The 25,582-nt window shown below is 37.7% G+C and overlaps 1 protein-coding gene across 1 annotated transcript in view; it reads right to left on the reverse strand.

Moving 5' to 3' along the window:
* LOC127541705 (melanoma-associated antigen C1-like) overlaps positions 1 to 25,582 on the reverse strand; it is a 31,314-nt gene continuing 5,732 nt past the window's right edge. Inside the window, exon 3 of the mRNA XM_051966922.1 lies at positions 1 to 25,582. This exon is cut by the window's right edge and continues 3,549 nt beyond it. The gene's annotated coding sequence lies outside the window, so the exon portion shown is untranslated.

The following is a 25,582-nucleotide window of genomic DNA, read 5'->3' on the forward strand; positions in this document are numbered from 1 at the left end:
TTTTCGGAAACAATTGGGAACTACATAGAATCGGCTTTTAAAATTGTTGGGTTTCAGGAAAACTAATAATGGTAATCAAGGTAAACGGGTGGTGGTTAATTGAAGACTTGAAAATACTTTAAGTGTTCTCTGTTGACTGGGGGGGAGGGGAGATAATGATCAGCTGCCAGGTTGTGTCTGTACCATACGTGGGTCATTGTAACCTTTCAATAAAGTACCATCAGAACCGTGTGTTGTGAACTTGGGAACAAAGGGATGTGTTGGGACTGATAATTGTATTGTGACCATAATTAAATGTGAATGAAACTGGGAGTTAGAAAACTAGATTGGACTTTTTAAGGAGCAAATTGGATTTTGTACATTGGAAAATTACCTCAATGAACTTTTGTCAGTACTTTTTACCTAGTTTAACTTGTAATTGTTTAGAAAATGAAAAGGATGGGTTTAAGTGACTTTGTATCATGTTCCTTTGCTAAAACTGAGCCTTAAAGCGTCTTTGTGCCAGTGACTCCCAAGCTGAAGGCTAGGGAGCACAACTTGAATTTTCTTTGCTGCCATCTTGTGGTTTTGTTGACTTGGCAAGGCTAAAGGTGAATTTCAGTCTTGGTTCGTGATACAAACAAAACTTAAGACACGATGTTAGTGTAGATAGTCCTAGAATTGTGTAAGTGGTTAAAGTAAGTATATTGGGCTTTTTGTACAGTTATAAACCATGACTTGTAAATGACTAACATTTTTCTCCCTTAAGCAGCACAAATAAAAATTTTGAAGTTTTTCGTTTTTTCCAAAAGTTTGATGTTGCTATTGTATTTTTATCGTCTATTTGTACTGAAAACTTGGGTTATAGCATTGATATTTTGTTTTCCTAATGCAATGTGAAATGTGATATTCCTAAGCAGTCGACTTGTACAATTTGTGAGTCCCTTGGTGAAAAATAGTCATGACATTTTATGTCCAGACCCTAAATGATGTGCTCTAGGAGGTAGAAAAGCTCACCCCATGGTAATTTTCAACAAAACTGAATATTTTTAAGTCATTGCACTGTAACCTGTTGGTAATTACAAAATGTGAGTCCCATGATGGGCATATAGTAATGCAAGTACTGGGGGAAATTTCATGGGGGACTGTTTGAAAGAGGTTACCAGAGGCTCCTTGCCTCTAAGGTCAGGCTTGGTTATTCTATCTAGGATGGTGGCTGTCGGCTGGGGTTTTGGAGCTGGACTCCATAACACTGAACATTGTTTGCCAAGCTACTGATGAGGTGACTGAGACTTTTGGGCAGCATCCATGCCCAGTGGTGACAGTCCTAAAGTGTAATATTTAGTTTGGTTGTGAAGAATGACCTCTTTCTCCCCCAACCTCCCTCCTTGTGGTACCATGCGCTTAAGAGATGCTTCTGGACTCTGGCTGTCCCACTGCCTCTTGGGCAGAAGGGGAGGGGCAGGCTCAGTTCCAGATCCGGGTTCATAACTAAAAGCCAACACTTGGCAGCTTTTGGGCCGTCTAGGGCCCTATACTTTGAAAAACTATTAAAGGGAGATGTTTTGGCCAGTGTGTAATGGCCCAAAATTGAAGTGAAGTTTTGTGTGAATCTGAATTGGGATCTTCCTCACACCAAGGTCAAGGTTGAATATGAACAATGAAGCAGTATTGGCATTTGGGGAGGGGGATGATGGTTGAGGTTTGTCCCAGGTCAGAAGTAAACCCAATTTCCACCACCTGTACCACCAGGAGCAAGTCCAGAACTCGAGTAAGTAAATTCTAATTGTCTTTTCCTTCCTCAGTGCCAGGCTGGATTCAGGTGAGCCAACTTTTTATACATCAATGTTTTGACCCCAATTTCATTATGATGCTTTGAAATCATCAAACTGGCTTTGTGCTTCCGTAATGGGGGGGATTGTCAGATGTTAACAAGTCTTAGTATCGGCGTGTACCTTTTGAATTGGGTGAGATAAACAAAAAGTTGGAAAACTTTTCAATAGTTGTGATGCATAAGTGATTGTGGTTTCTGAAACCATCAGATGAGTTGAAGGCTCTGGCCTTGGTGAATTGTCCGGGTGTTGGGGACAAATGGTAACCTTGGGGACCTTTCTGTCAGCCCAGTGCACCCTGTCTACCGGGTTCCTCACCTTCCCCCACCGTTACACTCCGCCTGAGAACACTACTTTTCCCGATTGGTATTTTCCATGTAGAAAAAAAAAAATCTGCTATTGACTGAACGTACTGGCCCTCCTGGTGTCAAGTACTGTGGAGATCTTTGTGTTCCTCTATGGGGAAGGTTAGCTTGTGAAGCACTGGTCCTAGTGCCTGCACTTCTGCAATCCCACCCCTGGGGAGATGAGGACAAACAGGAAAGGCTTGGGCCTTGTTAGGCCGGAGTCTGGTCCTTGTCTTGCTGCCCCCGCCCCCCCTCTCCCTTTATGGTCTGGCTCTCTCCTGGTCACCGCAGCAGGCTTTTAACTTGGAATTCTTGTGCTCGATCCCGCTCAGCACAGGCCTTTCCTTTGCCAAGATTGACTTGACGGTCCCCATCATCCCACTTGTGGGTCCTTGGGATTGTTAGGATGTTTTAGCAATCTGGGTCAGTGCTGAGCGGGTCTGTTTCCCTCCCTCTGCACCAGCTTTACTCAGCCTGCCTCTGCGGCCCCTTACCGGTGCCCAGGAGGTTGGGTCAGGTGTGCCAGGGCCTTCCCTCTCCCTTGACCTTCCCCCCACTGTGGGACCCCCCCCATTCACAGGCCATTCTGCCTTGTCTGAGCTGGGGTCCCCTTTGGCCCCCGGGGAAGGCGGCTCTTGTACTTCTTTGTGATCCTAGGCCAGTCTCCTTCCTTGGAGCCCCCACTGTGAGGTGATGGCCTCTGTGTGTTTGCAGACCTCCAGTCTGTGGCATTCACCCTGCTGCTTCAGCCTTCTCTGTCCTGTTCTCTCCTGTACCCCATGGTCTCGAGCCTTACGGGCTTCTTGGTGGCCACGGGTCACTCGTTCCCTATTCCTGCCTCCCCTCCCACTTGTCCTTGCATCCGGCCTTACCCTAACCTGACCCGTGTCTGCTGCCAGATGCTACAATCCCCCCCACCCCCCACGGTCTTATCTCCCCGTGCTTCAAAAGGTGTGATACCAGCATTTATTATATGATATTCTTATGGCAATGATGTGGCCGTGTTTAGCTATAATACACCACACTATGACATTTCTGTGCTACGGCTGTTCTGTGACCGCACTGGGAAGTTTTTGGCTCTTTATAACTGCCGTACAACTTTTAGGCTTTTCCAAGTAGACTCCAATTGTTGGGTAAGAGTGGAAAGTGTTAGGACAAAATACTTAGGTTCCAAACTTTTAAAGCTTTCCTATCTATTGAGTTTACACATTTTTGTGCCAGACTTGTGGCCAGGGACCTCTCACCAACTCACAACCCACTCTCCCAGGCCTGGACCGGTCTCATAGATAGAATAAGGTGCTATATGTCAGTCTTAAATTTGCATTTCTGCTCATTTGAATCATTTCTCAGATGGGACTTCAATGGGTTCCAAATTTTTGATCAATTACATAATGAGAAATGAATCTTGAATAGAATTTAATTTGTTTTAGGTGAGATTTTATTAAAAATGGACTTTTATTTGCATTTTCTTTTGGATGTATTGCTTTTTGAGGTATTTAGAAATTTTGGGTAATCAAATCAATATTTTTGTAGAAAAAAAATTCTATACTTGTGATAATATCCCATTTTTCTGCTTCTCTTATTGTGGCTTTTTCCATTGGTTTATTAGCACTTAATTAGAAAAGCACCAGATGGTATGAAGTGGATTTGATCTCATTTTTAAGATGTTAATAACCTCGCTATAATCTGAGGAAAGACCAGTTGGTTGTTTTTAATGTTGAAATCCTTAAATTGACTCTTGAGATCCAGTTCATATGGTCACATCTGGGAAGCTTTCTGACTTTTCTAAACCCTCCCACATACCTCTTTTCCCCTTTTGGACCTGATCTAGAACCTTGGCCCCTTGGGCACTTCCTATCTGAGCTCTGTGTGCCAGGGACTATCTTCCAGCTCCTGGAGTGCAAACCTGTGGAAAAGCCTCAGGACCCCATAATGTACCTTAAAACAGTAGCTAGAGACGAGGTGTGGCAGGGTGTGCTGGCCAGGGCTGTTGGAAGGATGGCAAGGTCAAGGTTTTCCGTGTCCAGTCGGGCAATGCTGTTTGCACCAGCATCCCGGAGACGTTGGGTATCTGGGTTCCACTCTGATCCTTGGGAGTAGCCGAGATCTGGTTCCCACGGCTCTGGGACAGGCTGGTCCAAACTCTTTTTTACTTGCAGAATAGGCGTGTTCAGTTTTGTTGATTTATTTTAGATTTTAGTTTTTGGGAGTAGGATTTCCACATGTACGTACACATCAGTGTATTTCTCTAGAGTCTAAAATGTCTCCTGACTCCTAGAACTGGGCTAGTTGGACCTAGACAAAAAGGCAATGCTTCTGTTCTTGTAGAGACTGAATGATGTACAATCTACTAAACTATATACTACATGCTATGTACCGAGAGAGAGACTACCAAATATGGCTCTGAGGGCGGTTCCCTGCCTGTGATGGAACTCCTGACTTCCATTTTATATTTAAACAGTACCGTCCATTTTAGTCTGAATGCCACGATTATTTGAAATGCATGTTACAATAGATTTTTTCTAGTCATTCCTTTTTTAGATCTTTGTTTTCTTGTGCAAAACTATTCAGTCATTTCATTTCTGCTAATTTGTTTACTGGCAAAAATTTCCCTAATTCAGTGATATGTAGATGGAGCAATTCGTTATTATTTTCTCATTTTTATTGGTTTAAAGATACAACATTTGCAATAGGAAAATCTGGTGCTGTTCATCATCCTTTTCTGTTCCCCACCTATCTACCCAAATACTGCCACCAATTTTCCTCTGAGTAATCGGATTTCCTTTTATTTTTTTATTTTTTTTGTGACAGAGATTAAGTTCTACTTGAACACTCGCTATGTTTATTGATATTTTCTCATTTATATCTAGTGCTGATTAGTTCGCTCATTGTTTTAAGTCTTCTCCGTAATTTTCTTTTTCATTTGTTACACAATTTTTTTTTAATTTAGTAAGGTAGTCTGTGGATTCCTGGGGCAATGCAAGATCAGTGACGCAATCTCAGTATATTATATTTATCTTCCAGGCTGAACCCAGCCATGTGCTTTGATATTTGCTGTTTGATATCTCTCTAAACTGTTTAGCAATTGCCTTTATGAATGCCCAGGAATTCAGTGGGTTCTGTTATAAATGGTATTTCTATCAATCATTTATTTTTGGTGAGGTAATTGAGGTTAAGTGACTTGCCCAGGGTCAGACAGCTAGGAAGTGTCATCCAACTGCCCCTCAGGTGTTTGTTTTTATAGGATTATCATAGTCTGTTTTTCTTCCCAAGTTATCAACAAGAATTGATTTAAGAACCTACTAGGTTCAAGGTACCATAAAAAGGGCAGCTGGCATTTTAGTGGGAGCGGGCTATATGGCAACAGCAATGTACATGGCACTGAGGGAGATCTGTAGGAGCAGCTTATCCAAGGTGAGATTTTAGGGGAGGCTTGAAGGAAGTCAGAGGATGCTCCCATGGGGGCTTGTCCAGGCCAGGGAAACAGGCAGGGAAAATAGCCGGGATTAGGAGGGAGAATGGCTGATGGGAAGGAGAACGCAGGAAGGTCGGTTCCCCAGAGGTCTGAGACAGAAGCAGCCTGAAAGACCAGGAAAGGGCAAGTAGAGGCTCTATTATCCTGCACTATTCATTTCTTAGGGTCAGCAATGAAGTGAGCACTTGGTCAGTCGCTCCATAATGCGCTAAATGGCAATTCTTGGTATGTGAACCACACAAGTACTGATCCATCTTTCACTCTCAATGGTAGATTTTGATGAACTTTCACAAACAGTAGCAATCGTTCCCTCCCGAATGATGGTTTGCATTTATTCTCTCTATCTTTATTTCCCATATTCTTGGGCTCACGTTGCATACATAGTATATTGGGGTAAATCGTGGCTCCAAGATATCTGCGGTGTTCTGGTTGGAATGCTTTAATATAGGTACCGATTGTCATTTTGAAAATTGCTTGTTTAGCTTTTGCTCGTTTGGTCTTGGAAAATGAATGTTTTTTGGGTTTTTTTGCACAAAAATCATTTTATTAAATATAGCATAAATAGGACTTAAAAAGACACATGAGACCCTTGTAACTTTCAAAGATGAAATTCAATTTTTGCAGATCTGTTGATATAATGAGAAAAAAAAAACAACTCTTCCTTGGTAATCCTTAAAATTCTCTTTTGATCTTCATGTAGTTTTTTTTTTTTTTTCTCTCTTAAATGCAGGTGGACAAAAATAGAGGGATTGGGAATTCTGTGTAGTGGTTTATAGTCATCTCCCAGAGTAATGAACAATATTCTTATAAATTCTTTATTTTCAATGTCACACTTTTATCATAAAATTCACTCTATAAGTTGCTCCATTTGTTTTGAATAAGTAAGGATTTTCCATCAGCATAATTGTGAAAAAAACATCTTTTCTCTCCTAATTCTACAAAACTTTAAAAATGTACCGGTAAGTTTGCAATTTATTTGGCCATACAGTGTGAGGGGTGGCTCGTACATTTTCCATGTGCTATCAGTTTTCCTATCTATTTAATAATTCGCCCCTTTTTCGATGCTTTGATACTGGGTTTCCCAAACAGTCCATTCTAGGCAGGTTTTCATTTTAAGCTGACAATCTGTTTCATTAGCTTCATTTAATTTTGGTTATTATAAAATATTTTGCAATTCAACAATCTCCCTTTTTTCCTCTTATGTAAATTTTATTAACTAATAATAGGTTTTATCAGGTTTTCAAAATACTTTCTCAGTGAGGCTCAACTAGGATAATGTTAACCTCTTCCCAGGAGTTAGGTCAAACCTCAATCGACCCTCTTCTCCCCCCAAAATTGACCTGCCCTGACTAGTCACACAGCTGGTAGGAATCTGAAACGGGAACATCTTCCAGACTTCTCTACAGCCCTCCCTAGCTGCCATGTTCTCTGAAGTAGTTTATTCATCCTGAGATGAATTTCGCCCCAAACGATGGTCAAATAATAAATAGTTCTTTACACTGAGATTCTAGTCTCTTGTGCGGTTCTCCATTGGCTATTTTCTTTATAGATCATACTACTATGCATGTGTTCTAGAGCCAGGTTCTTTTTTGTTTTGTTTTCCTTGTTAATATTTTTGCAAAATAGAGTTCATGGGATTCTTGTAGTAAAAAAAAAAAAAAGTCCAAGGAATATTGTGGTTCTTTATTATGATTCCACGTTTCACTTGAAAAAAGTAGACCAATTTCCATCATTGTCTTTCACCATGGTTCTCCAAGCATTGGGTGTGATCTTTCTCATTCCCATATTTATGAGGTATTATTTGAGTTCTTGTTTGTAGTTCTATTGCTAATTTGAACATTTCTATGTAGATTCTAACTTTTTTTTTTTTTTTAGAAGCTTGCTTGTATCTTTTGATCATTTGTCATTTGGTGAATTAGCATTGTGGGTAATTTAAGGAACTTTATCGAAAATAGTTTTGTTACACAAATCCATTTCTTGTCTACCACAATTGCCTTAAGTAGCTGATAATTTCCCACTTTTCTGAATTACTAATCCTTTTTAAATTCTGTATGATGATTTAAAACAATTGCAGTTTGGTTGCAGGGTATATCTAATTCCATTTTCCCAAAAGAAACGTGAGATGTACAAAATGAGAGAAATTACCCCCAATGTTCATGGGGACTACGTGTCCAACCTGTGACAGCATTTTGAGCTTGTATTGGGCTGATCAGCCAGAGTCGGACATACTGTAACCCTAATATAGTGAAGTCATTTTGGTCTCCTAAAACAAAGGACGACCACCGTAACAATACACAACTTTTGGTTTCCTTCTCTGAATGACGCATCCCCTCTAGTGCTTTGGTATTTTAGTCTATCACATGATGTACGTGTGTACTTCCATTTAAGCCTTCTTGATTTTGGTTCATTGACCTTTCCCAATGTATATCTATTATTAGATAGGTTTTTTTGTACTGTGAGTAATTTTGAAACCTGGTTGTATAAACCTTTTAATCCTTTTTTTACTCTGCCTCTTGATTTGTTGCTTAAATTGTATTTCATTCATAAATAGGCCGTGGATACTGAGACAACAAGTAAGCCTGGGTGCCAGGTAGACTCTGTCCAGTTTGTTTTTCTAAAAATTGTGATAAATTTATCTCTAAAAAATAGGTATCATACATGTATTTTATTATGTCCTGTTATAAATGCTCTTTCTTTGAATTAATTGTGGTCCTTTTGCTAGAGAATGATCAAGAAATGTTGATAAATTACTCAATATCCTGTTTTTATTCCTTATTCCTGTGTCATGATTAGGTTTCTTTTTATAATAATGGGATTTAATGCTATGGGATAACCAGGAATACTGACTTTCTGGGGATAAAGGATTTGAGATTATCAGAACTGTCCCTACTGGAAATGAATCCTCTGAAATGACCATAAAGACCTAGACCTTTTGAATACTTCCAAGGAGATCAAATTATTTTCCTTCTCTGAAGAGATTGTGTTGTTCATGGTGTTGCTGTGATTGTGGGGGGCACTGTTCCCCATTTACTGCCCTGGTAATGTCCTTTTGGTAACGTGTGTGTACCCAGACTTGGTCCTAAGGCGATTCTAAGCCTGCTGCCCACCGTGATCCAATGCCGTCTCCAGTTCCCAGATCAGGGTCTCCCATATGCTGGGTTCCAATCTCTGAGATCATCCATTGTTCCTACACCTTCTCCCCCACTTCCTCAGGCTCTCTGTTCCATGTGCTTCTCTAATCATTTTGGGTTTTGGTCTCATTTCCTCTGACCTGTATCTTCGTGAGCTCTGGGTCTTCGTGCCAACCAGGCTTTGTGCCCCCAGTGAGAGGCCAAGGAGAGAACATCGTCCCTCCTGGTGTCCCAGTGGGTGTGAAGAGAGCATGGCGTAGGGAGGAGGTGATGGCCATGTTCTCATTGATATCATCTATGACCAGGCCCAAAGTGATTTGTCTCTTTTACCTCCTTTGACTCCTGGGCCCAGTGGCCTTCAGGCACCCCAAGCTCTACAAAACAACCCCAATGCTGCCGCTTCCTACGATCCTGCCCTCTCGCACCCCCACTCGGACACTAGTGACCGTTTTTGGGCCTCAAGTGGCAGGCTTTGGTTTAGAGGTCTATGTAGTTGAGTTAATTTTAGACTGTAAGAAGTTGGAAAAAAAATCATCACAAAATCGAACACAATATGGTAAAGTAGTACCAGTCATCCCCCTCATTACAGGTATGTTTTCCCGTGTTTGTAGTTCTTATGATTTTGGCTGGAACTAATATTTGTTCATTTTTAAACTTTTTAAATCTGTACTGTTTCCTTTAGAATACCGGTCTCATTCAGAGAGTATGGCTTGTGGGGTCAGTAGGATTTGCTTTCCACCCTGTCCAACAAGGCCCTCCCCTCCATATCATTTCCTTTGGGCAGAGTTTGGTACTCTATTTCTGAGCTGACATTTGAGAGTCCATCAATTCACAGCTGCGCCAGCAGCCAATTCCCCCAGTGGTTTTGAATGCTTTCTATTAGTTAACAATTTTATTTCAGATTTTATCATTTGAGTCTTATAAGATCTTTTGGGGAATAAAAATTATTCCTATAAATTCTTTATATTTGATGCCATGATTTTTTATTTTATTTTTTTACCATCCAACCCATTTATTTTCTCTCCTACGGTTGCTTTATTTGATGAATAACTAAGGGTTCCCCACCTATTTAATTGTGATTACATCCTATATTGTATTTATTCCTTCCTGTAGCTCTAAGGTAATTGGGTTCACTGGAAAGTTGGAACATGTGGGGTCAGTCCCCAGGGGTGCCCTCCCCAAGCCTTCAGGATGCTAGATTGTTCTACCTTCCGGCCCCTTAGGTAATACCATGTTTCATTGACCTTATATCCAGATCTGGTTGGTTTCCATTAATCCTACTTTAGATTTTGAGATGGAGCTGTACAACCTTTTCTTCCTGTTTTCTTTCTCATTGTGAATAATAATAATAGCCTCTGACTAGCCTTGAAGTTTTTCAGAGAGTTTTATTTAGGTGACTTCAGTTGATCCTTATAATCCCCATTTCATGACTGTGGAAACTGAGACCCAGAGAGGTTTAAGTGACTTGCTGTTACTTGGCTAATAAATGCAAGAGGCAGGAGCCAAAATGGTGTTAGTCTGTAAAGTAATTTAAGGACACTGCTAAGAGAAGGCAATATAAAATCGGCATTGTAAGTAGGGAGAGTTTTGTTTTTAGAAGCATAATTTTATTCTCTTTTAACTGCATTATCCCCTTGTGGCTAGTTTTGTTCCCCCCCAGGTATTTGTAGTGGGTATAATTCTGACTAGTGAATATTCTTTTGGATCTGCTTTAATATCATGTGATTTCTTCCCATAGTTCTTTTTTAAAAATTTAGACTTAAGAGTTGTGATTATAAGCCAAATGTTTGTGAATTGTTCAGTCGATTATCGTAAATTAATTTTCACCAATTTCCTTTTTATTTGTTAGAGAACAATATTTTTTAAAACTGGTGTTTGTGGTTTTATCCTAATCCTGTTTCTGCTGAAGTTACTATCTTGCTCCAGGTCCATTACATTATTGTCTGTGGATAATGTACTGTATCGGTCGCTGTAGTCCCACAGATTGTGGGTGATCTGATTTTGATTTGCTGCTAACCATACGTGCATGAGAGTCCCATGGGGTACTGTAAAGACCCTGCGCCTTGGGTATACCGTAAAGATCATATTCCTTTTTCTCTGAAGGGAGCACATTCTCCTTAGTATTGGGAGTGCTGTCTCTAGAGTAAGATCAGAATCCATTTATTCTTCTGAAATCCCATGGGTCCTTTCCTTATGTATGTCTGATTCAAAGCCTCTCTTTGCCCCATGATCTGGTCCCACCTCCCTTTAGAGCCCCAGACGGACTGCCCTGTCGGGGTCTCCCACATGCTCTGCTTCTCTAAAATTTAATGTTTTCTTTATGCTTTGTAGCTATTCCAATCCCAGCGGATGAGCTCCCCTCAGCCCTTGGTTTCTTCTACTCCTTATACTTTTCACATGATGTTTTTAGATAAATAGGTTTTATGTCTCATGCTATTTTTGGTAAATCCCAGGTGCTTTTGGCTTACCTGGCCACTTTGTGCCCTCTCTCTCCCTTCCCCATAGCACAGAATTTGCTCAAGCTGTACATTTCCACTTCATGCAGAGTGACCTTTCTTGGGCCTCACCAAACAAAAGTTGGTTTTAGCTCTAACCTAAATTGGTAATTGTAGGATATAAGTTTTTAAAGAGAAGCCTTCCACTAATTGTGGTAGATTTTTATTCTCTTTAATAAGCATCAACCAACCAACATTTATGTTCTCCCTACTCAAGAGTTTATATAATCAGTGGTCAGTGTGAATATAACTTTGGTTCTATAAAATGTGATTACCTTCCCACGTTTTCTTTTTTCATGATTCTCATTTCAATGTTCTGTCATATTGCAGTTATCATGGCTTTCCTGCCATTTAAGAAATAACGTCATTTCTCATTATGCTATCCCATGTTTCAATAAGAATGAGGTCAGTTCCTAGCTGCCCCAGCAGGGTTATGATGTGCCTCTCTTGCCATGGCTCTATCAGAGACACTTTACCGGTTCTAGTCGTGGGGTTTTTTATCTGAATTCTCTGCAGGTCTAAACAGTTCCATGTAACTGTTGGTTTATAGTTTTTGAAAACTTCTTTATGGTGATTCTTCAGGTCACTTTTGCAGTTTGTTGGAATATATAGTGAAATATATCTCATTTTTCCTATCCATTAGATCCTTTCCTTGGTGTTTTGGTAATTTAAATGATCATCAGTGTTACACTTTTTATTTTGATTTATTAATGTAGTTATTTAGTTTGATTCACTGCTCATTTCTTGTTTATATCTTATGTGTATGCATATATCACAGCTATATATAGATGTATATGTATATATCTGATATACCATTTCTAATTATTGCAGAAGCTATATTGCTATGCAAGCAGCAAAACTCAATGATTTTGGTCCCTGGGTTTGATTGTCCAATTTAATTATTCCTTTAAAACTGGTAGAGTTGACTGAAGGTCTATCATGTTTCTTGCCCAAATACTTCATAGATTCTGCTGTTGTAAATGGCTTTTCACTCAATTTCTTCTTGGCGATTTTAGTTAAAAACTGCTAAGAATTGTGGACAGTTGGGCTACTTGGCTCCTGGTTTTTGCCACAGCTGGCTAGCACCGTGTTTTCATCAGGTGTGTTTTTGTCTCTTTGTTTATGGTATCAGTGCCGTGGTTTTTACCCCATGGTCACAGTTCGGGTCAGGGCCTGGCTATAATCAGACTTTTTTTTATTTCTCCAAGTTGTCAGTGCAAGGATCCATGAACAGGAAATGCTTCACGGTGTTGAAATTGAATCTCATGGAATGACCATAGAGGACCCTATCCCATGTTATTATTTATCGTGGAACTCATTTCCAAGATTTCCTCCTGTTAGTGTTGCCAGGAAGTGAGCGAGTCCATTTACTGCCTTAGGTTCACTCTGTGTGTGTGTGTTGTGTGTGTGTGTGTGTGAACACAACTGTGTTCTTTAATATGGCTGTGGCTCAATGCTCCCTACCTTTAGGACCCCAAGATTTCAGCAATGAGTATTAGAAAGCCAAGTACAAAACCAGACTTGCTTGATTATGGTAGATTTTTTACTGTCTTAATAATCCAGAATGGTTAAGATTCCTTCTTTTTACCATTTATAATTTTTTCTGGAGTTTATATAATATGAGTCAGTGTTAATGTTGGCTCTGTTATATTTCTTGTCTCCCCATGTTTTATTTCATTCATATTTATACTTTCTTATGGTATATTAATGATGTCATTCGGATGGTACAGTTCAGGCCATTTCCCAGTTGTCACACGTGTGCATTTCTAGGATTTCTGCCCTTGAAACTAATGCTGCTTCCCACAGTCATCCATGTTGTCTTCTCCCTGTTATGCTCTAGAATGTAGCTTAATGGACAAATACTGAAGTGAAAAAATATAAATGCAGGAGTTGTTTATTAAGTATTTCTCCCCGATGGAATTTTTTTTTTTTTTTAAACAAAAGTTCCATGGGAATTACATGTACATTTGTGATATATTGGAGTGTGTTGTGGATCCCATTTTGCCAATTCCCATTACCAGTTTTCCTGTCATTCAGTAATAATTTCTGTTTCTCAGCACTTTGATAATGGATTTGTTGGCTACTCTAACGTGCTTTTAGTTTCACTTTAGTTACTACAGTGCTGCTCAGAAACTTTACCTTCCCTTACCTTCTTATGTGATTTAGAGCCCTCCATTACTTTATGGCCTCAGCCAGACTGGACTGGTAAAAGCTCCCCTAGATGCTCTGCTTTCAGCCCCTTCCCTAGGCCTTGTGATCTCCGAACCCTCAGTTTGAGCGACCCCCTTCCCCTTTAGACTTCTCACAACACTCGATTTCAGCCTCCCTTGTACTTCTCAAATAATGTTGGATAATAATCTGTGTTAATCTTCCTCTGATCTGCATTGATCTGCTAGATCTCATCCTGGCTATTCCAGGTCCTGCCTACTATGGGGGCCATGTGTTTTGTGGGTCATCTTGTCCCTTGTCCCAGTGTATACATGTTACCTGTATGATGTTTTGGTATTTAAAACTGAATTTATTATGATGCCTCCATTGGTCTTCACTTCTTCCACCTCTGTTGTACGGTGAGACACCCCCCTCTACTTTTTTATGTGATTGGTAATTTCAGAGCATTAACAAAGTAAAATAGAAAAAAAGAAAAAGTTTCATTTTAAATGGCAGTTTTTTCTTTAATTAGCAGCAACATTTCTCGTAATTTTTTTATTTGCATTTATTCTTTCAGATTCACTTTGGTTTCATGGTATGTGTTCACGGTACTTCTATTTTTTAATCTTTATTTGCTCTTTCTCATGGCACCCACGCAGGCTAGCGTGACTTACTTAGCCTTTCCCCCATTATTGGCACGTGTATTTTGAGATTCCTGTAATTGTAATAGGACACGGTACTCAGGCTTTTGTTTCCTATCAGTATTCAGGTCAGGGGTTGCCTAAATAGCATAGTGTACAGAGGAGATTGTAAATGTGTTTATTTCGTTTTGGTTTTTAAAAAAGCTTATTCTGAGCTCCATGAACTCAGCCATGCAGCCTCCTCCCAGGCCCCCAGCCTCTGTTCTCTGAAGGTAGAATTCTTCCCCAAGCTTTGTGAAGTCTAGCTCAAAGATGGCCTCTTTGTGGCCTTCCCTAATGGGCACTGACCTTGAGCCTCAAGTGTGAAGATATTTGGTTTCAAGCTATACTTTACTTGAAGACTGGTAATTTTAGGATATAAAATCTTTTTTTGTTGTTATACATACAATTATTTTATTTTTAAAATTATTTTGTCTTAGTTCATATTCCTCTATGAATTGTTGAGAGGGAAAAATTGGAAAAACAAAAGTGAACATAACATGTGTTGATTTGCATTCAGTTTCCTTAGTTCTTTTTCTGGAGACAGATGCTATTATCTGTCCAAAGTCTATTGGGATTGCCTTGAATCACTGAACCACTGAGAAGAAACAAGCCTTTCTTAGTTGATCATTAGTACAATTTTGCTGTTACCGTGTTCAATGTATTCCTGGTTCTGCTTGTTTCTCTCAGCATCTGTTCATGTAACTATTTCCAGGCCTTTCTAAAGTCAGCTTATTCATTATTTTTTACACAATATTATTCCATTACCTTCATGTACTACAACTTGTTCAGCCATTCCCCAATTGATGGGCATCTGCTCCTTTTCCAATTCTTTGCTACCACAAAAAGAATTGCTATGGTTTTGCATGTGTAGGTCCTTTTCCCTCCTTTATGATTTCCTTGGAATACAAACCCAGTAATAGTATTGCTGGGTCAAAGAGTATACAATTTTATACCTCTTTGGGCATAGTTCTAATTGCTCTCCAGAATGGTTGGATCATTTCACCAACAATGCATCGGTATCCCAGTTTTCCACATCCCCGCCAACATTTATCATCTTTTCCTGTCATTTTAGCCAGTCTGAGAGATGTGAGGTGTTATGTCAGTTGTTTTAATTTGCATTTCTCTATAGTGATTTAGAACATTTTTTCATATAACTATATGTGGCTTCAATTTCATTATCTGAAAATTGCCTGTTCATATCCTTTTGACCATTTATCAATTGGGGAATGACTTGTAATCTTATAAATCTGACAAAATTCTTTATATATTTTAGAAATGAGACCTTTATCAAAAATACTGCCTGTAAAGATTTTTCCCAGCAAAAATCTGTACTTTCCTTTTAATTTTATTTCTGTTGGTTTTGTTTGCAAATTAAAAAAAAAATTACTGTATTTTTATTTAATTTATTTATAAATGTTTACTTATTTATGAATTAATTCATTTATTTACTGTAATCCAAATTGTCCATTTTGCGTTTCATAATGTTTTCTAGTTCTTCTTTGGTCATAAATTCCTCCCTTCTCCAAAGATCTGATAAGTCAAGTGTCCCTTATTTCCTGACTTGTTTACAGTATCATCCTTTAAGCTCAAATTATGTATCCATTTTGAGTATGAGGTGTGAGATGTAGATCTATGCCAAGTCTCTGACATTGCTTTTCAGTTTTCCCAGCAATTTTTGTCAAATACTGATTTCTTATTCCAGAAGTTGGAGTTGAGGGTTTATCAAATATTATAGGCCTTGCTTTAAATGTGTCATGTGTATCTAATCTATTCCACTGATCCACCACTCTACTTCTTAGCTAGTACCAAATGATTCTGATTATTGCTACTTTGTAATGTAATGTTGTTTAGGTCTGGTATTGCTAAACCATGATCCTTTGTATTTTTTTCCCATTAATTCCCCTGATATTCTTGATCTTTTGTTCTTCCAGATAAATTTTATTTTTTTCTAGTTCTATAAAATAATGTTTTGATAGAATGGCATGGCACTGAACCAGTTCCAATTGTTTAAATCTGATTTTATTTGTGTGAGAAGTGTTTTGCAACTGTGTTCATATAGCTCTGGAGTTTGTCCTGGCACGTAGGATCCCCCTCCCCCAAGTATTTTATTTTGTCTACAGTAATTTTAAATGGAATTTCTCTATCTCTTGCTGATGAGCTTGGTCAGTAATATATAGAAATGCTGATTTGTGTGGGTTTATTTTATATCCTGCAACTTAGTAAAGCTGTGAATTATTTCCAGTAGGTTTTGGGATGATTTTTTAGGATTTTCTATAATGATGATGATACTTATCATATCTGCAAAGAATAATAGTTTTATTTCCTCCTTGCCTTTTCTAGTTCCTCTCTTTTTCTTATTGCTAAAACCAATATTTCTAGTACAATGTTAAATAATAGTTGTGATAATGGGCATTCTAGTTTCACTCCTGATCTTATTGGGAATGCTTCTAGCTTCTTTCCATTATAAATTATATTTGCTGTAGGTTTTAGATAGAAACTGCTTATTATTTTAAGGAAAGCTCCCTTTATCCCTATGCTCTCTAATGTTTTTGATAGAATGGGGTGATGTATTTTGTCAAAACTTTTTCCATTTCTATTGAGATTCTCATGGTTTCCTTTGGTTTTGTTATTGATAAGAGTCCATTATGGTAATAGTTTTCCTGATATTGAACCAGCCCTGCATTTCTGGTATAAAAATCCCACTTGGTCTAGTATATTATCCTGCTGATAAGTTGCTATAAATTCTTTGTTAATATTTTATTTAAAAATTTTGCATCAATATTCATTAGGGAGATTTGTTTGTAATTTTCTGTTTTGGCTCTTCCTGATTTAGGGATCAGTGCCGTATTTGTGTCATAGAAGGAATTTGGTAGGACTCTTTACCTATTTTTCCAAATAGTTTACATAGTATTGGAATTAATTGTTTTTTAAATGTTTGGTAGAATTCACTTGTGAATCCATTAATGATTTGTTCAATTTCTTTTTCTGAAATGGGACTTCGTAAGTTTTTCCCTCTACTGTTAACCTATATATAAAATAATTAGAAACGACTAAACCAGGCTTTTTTTATTTTATTATTTAGGATGATTTTTGTTCTCTCTAAAAAGCCAGATCAGTCACCCTCTTTGGAACATTTGTGAGCTTACCCCTGGTGTTTCTAGTTTGGCTAATCACAATCAATATAAATGTTTATTTTAATTTTGCTTTATTATTTTATATCTTTCCACATTAAAAAAAAAAGTACCATATATTTCACCACACATTCAGATTATCATAATTTGCTTAGCTCTTCCCCAACTGTTGTGTTCCTTGGGCTTTTTTGTTATAAATAACACTGCTACATGTATATTTTACAATTGGGTCTTTTGTTCCCTTGAAAGGCATAATCCCACCATGGGATTATGGTTATTTATGCATGAAAGCATGCAATATCAATTTATAATAGCCCCATCACTCACAAGGTGCCTCTTTTGCCCCACCTCAACCAGCATTACTGTCGTGTACAATGTTTACATTTTTCATTAGTTTTACTCTTCTGTGTTAGTGATTTGTGTTTTGATACTTGCATATTTCTAACCTTTGACCTTTTAAGTTTCCCAATCTTTATATTTTCTTGCCAGCCTTTTACAATGAAACCCATTTATTTTATCTCTTATACACTGCTGTATTTGATGATTAGCTCAGAATTTTCCATCTGTATATAACTATGATAGAGCATTCTATTGTGTCCTATAATGTAGGATGATAGTTTTAAAGTAAATGCCATGCATTTGTAATTCATTGAGAGATGGATATGATTTATATCTGATGCCATTTCCCCCATATGCTATTTGCTCCCCAATTTTCCTGTGTATTGATTAACATCCCTCTCTCATTTCTTTGGGTATACTGAGCTACTCTGTGTTATATAAATTTGGTTCCACTTATGGTGACTTACTATTTCATTGCTATAAATATTACATGGTTTTGATTGTTACTTTGGAATATATTTTGATTTCTAGTTGTATAAATTCCCCTTCTCCCTTATAATTACCTTTCTCATTTGTTATATAAATTTTATTATAATAATTATAATAGCTAAACTTACACAACACTTTTCAGGTTTGCAAAAAGCTACATATAAACCAAAATCTTTGGAGATAGGAGACCTTGTCTACTTTTTGGAAAGAAGGAAGAACAGCCTTACTGGTTAGATGACTTGCTCGTGATCCCCTGATCAATAATTGCCTGAGGTAGGATTCAAACTCTGCTCTTGATTCCTGAGTCTGAACCTCTGCTACCCAGAGCCCATGTGAATGAGCCCATTGGGGTAAGACCATGTAATATCAAATCAGATAACACTGTAATAATGCATGTTGTGTCCCTCCAGTGGATTTATCTAAAAATTGTCTGATCATCGGCTTCATATATCTCATGTGTATCTGTATAAACTCAAATATTTTATATATAGTCAATCTTTGAAAGTGTTACTTCCACAGATTTCTTTAAATTAAAAAAAAGTTTGATTTTTAGAGTTTTATCCTGTATTTTGCTGAGGCCATTATAATCTAGATTAGTTTCTCTTTTGTGTTTTGAAAATATGGTGTATATTATTCATGGGCCACACTAAAGTCTCATCTAGGCTTTGATTTGTCCCAGTATCAGAATCTAGATACCATAAACGCTCAGAATTATTGGAATTGGATTCCAGGAGATGACCCTAAGGACCGACTACCCCTTTGGAATACTAAAGTCCACTTAGGGCTCTAGAATTCTATATATCGTTTCTGTACCTGTGTGTCTGTTTGTCTCAATAATGTAGTTCAAAGCCTTCTCTTCCCCTTCCCCTCAGTAATCTGACGCCCTTTACAGCCCCAGCCACCTGAACTATGATAGGTCTCCCATATGCTGAGTTTTTCTCCCCTGAAAATTCTACTCTTTTCTTCCTGGAGCTTTGTATGAATTCCAGCAGCCCCCCCACCCAATCCCTCCAGAGCTCCCCCACACAATGAACTTCCCTCCTGGACTGCTCCCCATCACTTGTATTTTCTCAGATGTTGTATATTGATTTTTTTTTTTAATTTCAGTTTCATTTTTGACAAACTAGACTGCAGAAATTCTCTGAGATGGTGACTTTAAGTATAACACCAGAGCAGTGATTCTTTGGGGCAGTTTTTTATCTTAGGTGCTGACCTCGGCCATGTGCACTGTTTCCTTGTCTGAGTCTCTTTTCTAAATGGTAACTATAAATACTGTGTAAGTATATGTATGTGCACGTATGTGGATCAACGGCCAAATACTTCTGTGCAGATATTCTTATTTTAGTCACAAATCCTTCAGAAATGATAATTGTTCTGTGTCCAAGTATTTCTATCGTCGTTACCTCAAGACAATTTGAGGTGACGGTTGTAGGAGTCTTGAGTTACAGCCCTACCTAAGCCAGAAGTTCAAAGCCAATTTGGGGTTTCTATCCTGCTCTAAGTACAATAGACCAACTGTCACTAAACTACTCAATTCCTGCTAGGACTGTCCTCAGGTGGAAAGGGGGGCCTTCCAGTGATCAGTATCCTAATACTTGCCACGTGGATGAAAGGCCACTGGACTTGGATCAGGGAATAAGGAATGCTCCTAATTCCAAGGCACATTTTTGTTCTGTTTGTCTCTTTATTCACAGTTGTTCATTTTTCACATCCTTTTGTGAAGAGAGAAGGTCTGTGCAAGGTCTTAAATCAGAGTAATAATATTTCTTATTGTTTTTCCATTGAAACAGAAAGATTTTATGATTTGTATGCATCCAGTGACCGTATAGAAATGTTGATTTTATTTTTGTATTTACTTTACATTCCATTTTCTAAAACTACTTATTGTTATAATTATACTCGAATAACCCCTTGGTTCTAGTCCCATGGCCATGGCCCATGATGGTAGCAACTAGATCTAAGCTGTCCCCCTTAACCTTCCTAAGCTCTCAGTGCAGAGTTCTGCAAGTAGATGGTTGATGATTGTTGTTTTTAAATGGAATGCCCCGTGGAAAAGGTAGCGTCCTGGTGTGCTGGGATAGTACTAACTAGGCTTTGTTTGGTTTGTGACTTCGGTGGTCATTTTAAGTTTTATTTCAGTGCTGATTTCAGATATTCCATATAAATCCATTAAGTGCAATTTAATCAAACATATGTGTACATTATGCTTCATGGAGACTATTAGAGCCGTGCCGTGTAATATCAGAGAACTAGTATTACGCTTGTCTGAAGTGATCCTGTTCTTCCTAGAATTGCTCTGCATACAAGAGGAAAGCATCCAGTTACTGCTAAAAATGCAGGAGCCCTTTTTCTCTGCTCATTTTATGGATATTTGTTTCTTGAACCATATTCAGAAGCTCACATACCTTCCTGCTGCCCAGCAACCTTTCTCCCGAGACTTTGTACAACCAGATTCTTACCTCCCGTGTATTTTCCACAAAAGTTTAGAAATGTTTGGTGTCTCCCTGCAGCCCTCCCACTTCCTACCATCCAGGGGGTAGTGACCTTTCTCAGACCTCAAGTGGCAACCCTTGATTTATAGCACCCTGATAGAATGGATGCTTGGTAATTTTAGGATAAAAGAAATTATACAAAATTTCAAACTCCACAAGACCTATTCATGTTATGTTTTCATGACTTGAAGTAGTAGTAATGATTGTTTCCTGAACATTTCTGTGTCTTTGAGTGTTTCCTTTTATGTATTGTCAATATGACTTCGTTTATATTTCCCCCTTTTTTCCCAAGCAGCTTTTTTCCTGTTATGGGCCAGAACTCTACTTGAAGTCTGTCTTAGTCCCAGAACTTGTGCTCCAGCCTCCAGCTACTGTCTTCCTCCAGTCTATCTCCAAGCCCTTAATACCTTGTAAGAATCCTTGTTTCAGAGTTCTGGCCCATCCTACAATTCAAATATTATTCAAATGTTTAAGCTGTGCAGTCATTCTTTGCTTGTGGGACATGGGGATTGCTAGGGTTTTACTGTTTTGAATAATCTTGTTCCTACCAATGGATTTGCTTCAAGCACAGCACTAATGGAGTCGGAAGCATTGGCAGTGCTGCCGAACTTTATTGAAGGGCATCATATTGTATTGAGATCATACTGATTTCTTACTGCCACTATGGCAGCACATCGTGGCCATTTTGCCACAGCACAAACGGCAATTGAATATCGTCTTCCACAATATTGGCCAATTTGGCTTCACTGTATTATGCCAGTTTTTCTAGTTTGCTTTTCTCTTAGTTGTATTTCTTTTAAAAGCCATCCGAGTATATCCTAATCTTTTGGGAAAATGATCATTACTTATAGAGATTTTATACTTATATATAATACATTTTAATATTTTGATTAATGGATTTTAGTTTTTCCCCCAAGAGTACCTCCTCCCCGGCCCTATATATTTGCTTGCCTTTTTCCCTTTGTTTTATAATTTGTCAGTATAGTACCTCCTTTACATGCCTAAAATGCATTTTTGTTCAATTCACTACTTGTTAGGGTCCCGAGCGTGGTATTCACGGCAAAAGCAGGTCTCCTTCCTCCGCACTCTAAGTCCGTCCTCTGCGGACTCAGCTTCGGGCGTCCCCGGATCCCTCGAAAGGGAAATGACTAGACAGGGAGCCGGAGTTAATGCAGCTTTTTATTCAAGGAGTAGCAAAAGAAAATGTTCCCCCTACAAGTCTGTGCTTCTTTTATCCCTCTAGGCTTCTCTTCCGGTATTTTGGTGGTCCCTCCTAGATCCTCCCCGAAGGTGGAGCTATGTTCCTCTTGTGCCTTCCCAGTGCCCTCGGTCTCTGCCTACGTGGCAGTTCTGGGTGGGCGGGTTCAGACATGGAACCGCTCACTTCCCATCCAGGAGGTCTATTCTGGAGCCCCTCACAACTACTCAAATAGTGCAAGATTTCCTTTCACTCTTAATTCTTAATGATTTTATAACTACATTTATATTACCTCTGTATTTGCAATATATCTGGCTAAATGATGTCAAAGTTTATTTTATTTTTCCCTTTGAAATAGAATTTTCCTTCTGTCCTAGCCTTTAGCTTTTGTATTTTATTAAGTTGTATATTGTATAAATAGAGTTTGTTGATCTTTTCTAACATCTAATATTAGATTTTGGAGTTACATATAAATCCATCTCCCTACTTTCATATAAGTAGCTTTTAAAATTTGTCACAAAAGTTTTTATTTAATCCTATAAAGTACTGATCTTGAGACATTGTGTAACACCAAAAATCAATAAAATAGGTCAATTTTAATCATTTTTAGGGTATTGACTGAATCTAACTGTATCCGAATTCTCCAATTTCCTTATTCCTCAAAAAAAATCTTTTATCATTGACTTAAGATATGTTTAATGAGGTCATCAGTCAGATATGATTGAAAAATAATAAAAGGGTATTTAGGATGACTATCTAAGTGTTCTGTTGATGCAATGTGGTTCAGCTTAGCAATATGTTAAGCAATGTTTAGCTAATTGGTTTCTCTTTCCTCATCTGACATAGCAGTAAGTCCTAAGTCCTCAGTTCTTTACAACTAAGTAAAAGGAATCACATTTACATTAGGTAGATTAAAAACAAAAAAAATTTAATTTTAACAAAGTATTGAAAAAATTGCTCTTGTTTTATATAACACCTCCCCCTAAGAAACCAAGAACTTTTTGCTATCTTGGATGGTGTGCTGTGACTTCCATAATTATATTCAGTGTGAATATGCAGGTGTGTATAAATAGATATTTCTAGCGCAGCTTTCTTCACGTTTCCTTCTTTCCTTGAGTCATTTCATTCAGCACGATCATGTGTCACTTATTTCCAGATTTACCCTTGTCCCCCATGAACCTTTCCTTGGAATCAATTAGAAAGCTCCTTAGAAGGAAGAAGTTCTTGTATCGAGTTGCATTTTTCTGATGTATATGTAAGTTTCCAATACATTTGGCAAAGATATTCTCTTTTACCCTGTTTCGTTTCTTGATTATTTTTACTCTGCTGCCTATAACGTGTCTTGGTTGAATACTTCAGAATTGTGTAGCAAAGTTAACTACAACATTCCTTTATCTCCTAATACTTATTATTTGGATTATTGAAATCATTGGAATTTCTGGCATAATGTAGAATATCCCTTCCTCGGTGTTTTCCATGATCTTGGTTTTATCTAATATTAGTCTATCTGTTTGGTTCTGCGTTTCTGATTTATTTGATATCAGATACTTTGAAAAACATTTAAGGACACGTTATCAATGATTGATTTTCACTAAATTCTGTGAAAGTGCAAGACAGAAATCCTTTAAATGGATCTTTAAACTTTTCTTAGTTGCAGGGGGTTTTATTTAAGAAGTAGACATTAACAAGGTAATGGCATCATGCTCTTTTCCATGCCTTTCCGGTGTGGTTTGCTATTTATATTATATACTTGTTGCCAACCATACCCAACAGTTGAACAGATGGAGTGTTTCTGATTTTTCTAAGAATATTTTTGTACCAGGGAGAGCAAATGTGGACCTTTCAGAGCCAGACTGAAAATAGGGCTTCCTGGCACTAAGGACAGGAGTCTCATCTGTTCCTCCTTGATTTCCCCTCAATATGGAAGCTATGAACAAGTTTATTTGAGTTTTGTCATATTCAAAAAAATGCCCTTGTTTATCTCGAGTCCTTCCAATTAGGGATTGCAAATATTTTAACTAAAGTCTTTGCCCTCTAAAATGTATAAGATAACATCCTGGTGCTTAAGTTACATTCTTCTTGCTAGAGGTTGAAAATTTTCATGTGGATTTTGATTTGTTTTCTCTTGGGAACTGCTTGTTCCCATTTGTCTCTTGTGTTGGTAGCTCATAATATCACCATAAGCTTCAATGTCAGAATTATATCCAAAAACATTGATAAAGATTTTCCCTTAAATTCTTGGTTTTCTTGTACCTATTGAGGACACTAAGACACTTTGTAATCATTGTGGTAGTGGTATGATATTTAATTCTTAGCTTTTAAAAAAAATTGTATTTGCTATACTTTTTCACATGGTCTGTTTTTATTTAATATTTCTTCTCCTCAGTATTTGTGATCCTGGAGTAGTTATACATTTGATTCTAGCTCAAAATAACCTGTTCACATCAATGTCTTTTTCTGATTCATAACTAGCTCCAGATAGTTTTAGAAATGTTGCCATGCAAATACCTCTTTTTCCTTCCCATAATTTTCTTTGTTCTTCTGCAAATTCATTTTTACTTATTATTTTGAAATAGCCTATTGGTGGTATATAAGTAATACAATAGCAAACGAGTAGGTTTAATATATTAGCTCCATCTAGCCAAGCACATTGAATCTCTCAAGTTATTAGATCTTTGCTCTTTTTCTAAAATACATAAATAGAAGCAGCTAAATTGTACAGTGGATAGAGTTCCTCCTGGAATTAGAAGGACGTGAGCTCAAATTCCACCTCAGGCACTTTACATCCCATTTGGATCAAGAATTAAAAAAAAAAAAAACTGAAGTAGTATTAAATATTTATATTTAATCTTAATCTTAAGTAAATGCTTAAAATACTTATACTTAAATATTAAAATAATTTTGTGATAGGTCTAATTACATCTTGGTGTATAAATGTATTTGCTAGATGGTCATTATCACCATTTAAATTTATTTTTTGTCTTTTGTGGCTTTATTTTAAGTATGAAAATTTGGGAGTGATTTATCTTGGTTTTAATTTTTTTTAAGTTGCATTTCTTGGTAATATGTTTCAGTGAAGCCATTTGCTTTTGTATCTTATCTTGTAACTTATTCCCTTCCCCTCCCATAATATGCCCTTTAAGATCCCTTACCCCGTCTTTGTTGTAATCAGCCCTTCCTCCTCCTTGCCAAGTGGATGCTTCCCATCCCTTCTCATCTCATCATGCTTAGATAATAAACCTGTCCATTTCCGTGGTCTCTCTATATTTGTCATTTTGTGTGGGACAATTGGATCCCTGAAGATCCATATAGGCTGACTTTTTTGCCCCCCCTGGTGGGCAGACACATGAGTTGTTCAGAGCTAAGAATATTAGGTAAAAAGGTTTCCTCGTTGATTGGTTACATTTTTAGTTCTAATCAATTGATGTGACATTGTCTTGAATAGAGATTGTGGCTGTCCACAGAAGTATTTGCTACAAAGATTCCACTTTATGCCCCCATCTGTGGTTCATTTTGTTGTACTGTTAAATAATTATCTATTTGGATACCAAGAATTTTTTACCTCTTGGATATTATAGTTCATTTTCTATTTCTTTATGATGCTTTAAATCTTTATTGACATAATTGGAATTGTGATGTGTGAGATGTGAATCTAAAACAGCATGACTAGAGTAAAATTTAATTTTCTGGTTATTAAAAATTAATATCTCCCTAATATATTAACACTTCAGGTTAATCAGGCTGTTGTCTATCGTGCACACTTTGGTTTTGACCTATTAAGCGAAATTATATACAGATTATTGCTTTTTTTATAGAGTATATTTTGATTTCCTTATATAAATC

Source organism: Antechinus flavipes, chromosome 6 (assembly GCF_016432865.1).
Source record: "Antechinus flavipes isolate AdamAnt ecotype Samford, QLD, Australia chromosome 6, AdamAnt_v2, whole genome shotgun sequence".
In the NCBI taxonomy this organism is placed as follows: Eukaryota; Metazoa; Chordata; class Mammalia; order Dasyuromorphia; family Dasyuridae; genus Antechinus; species Antechinus flavipes.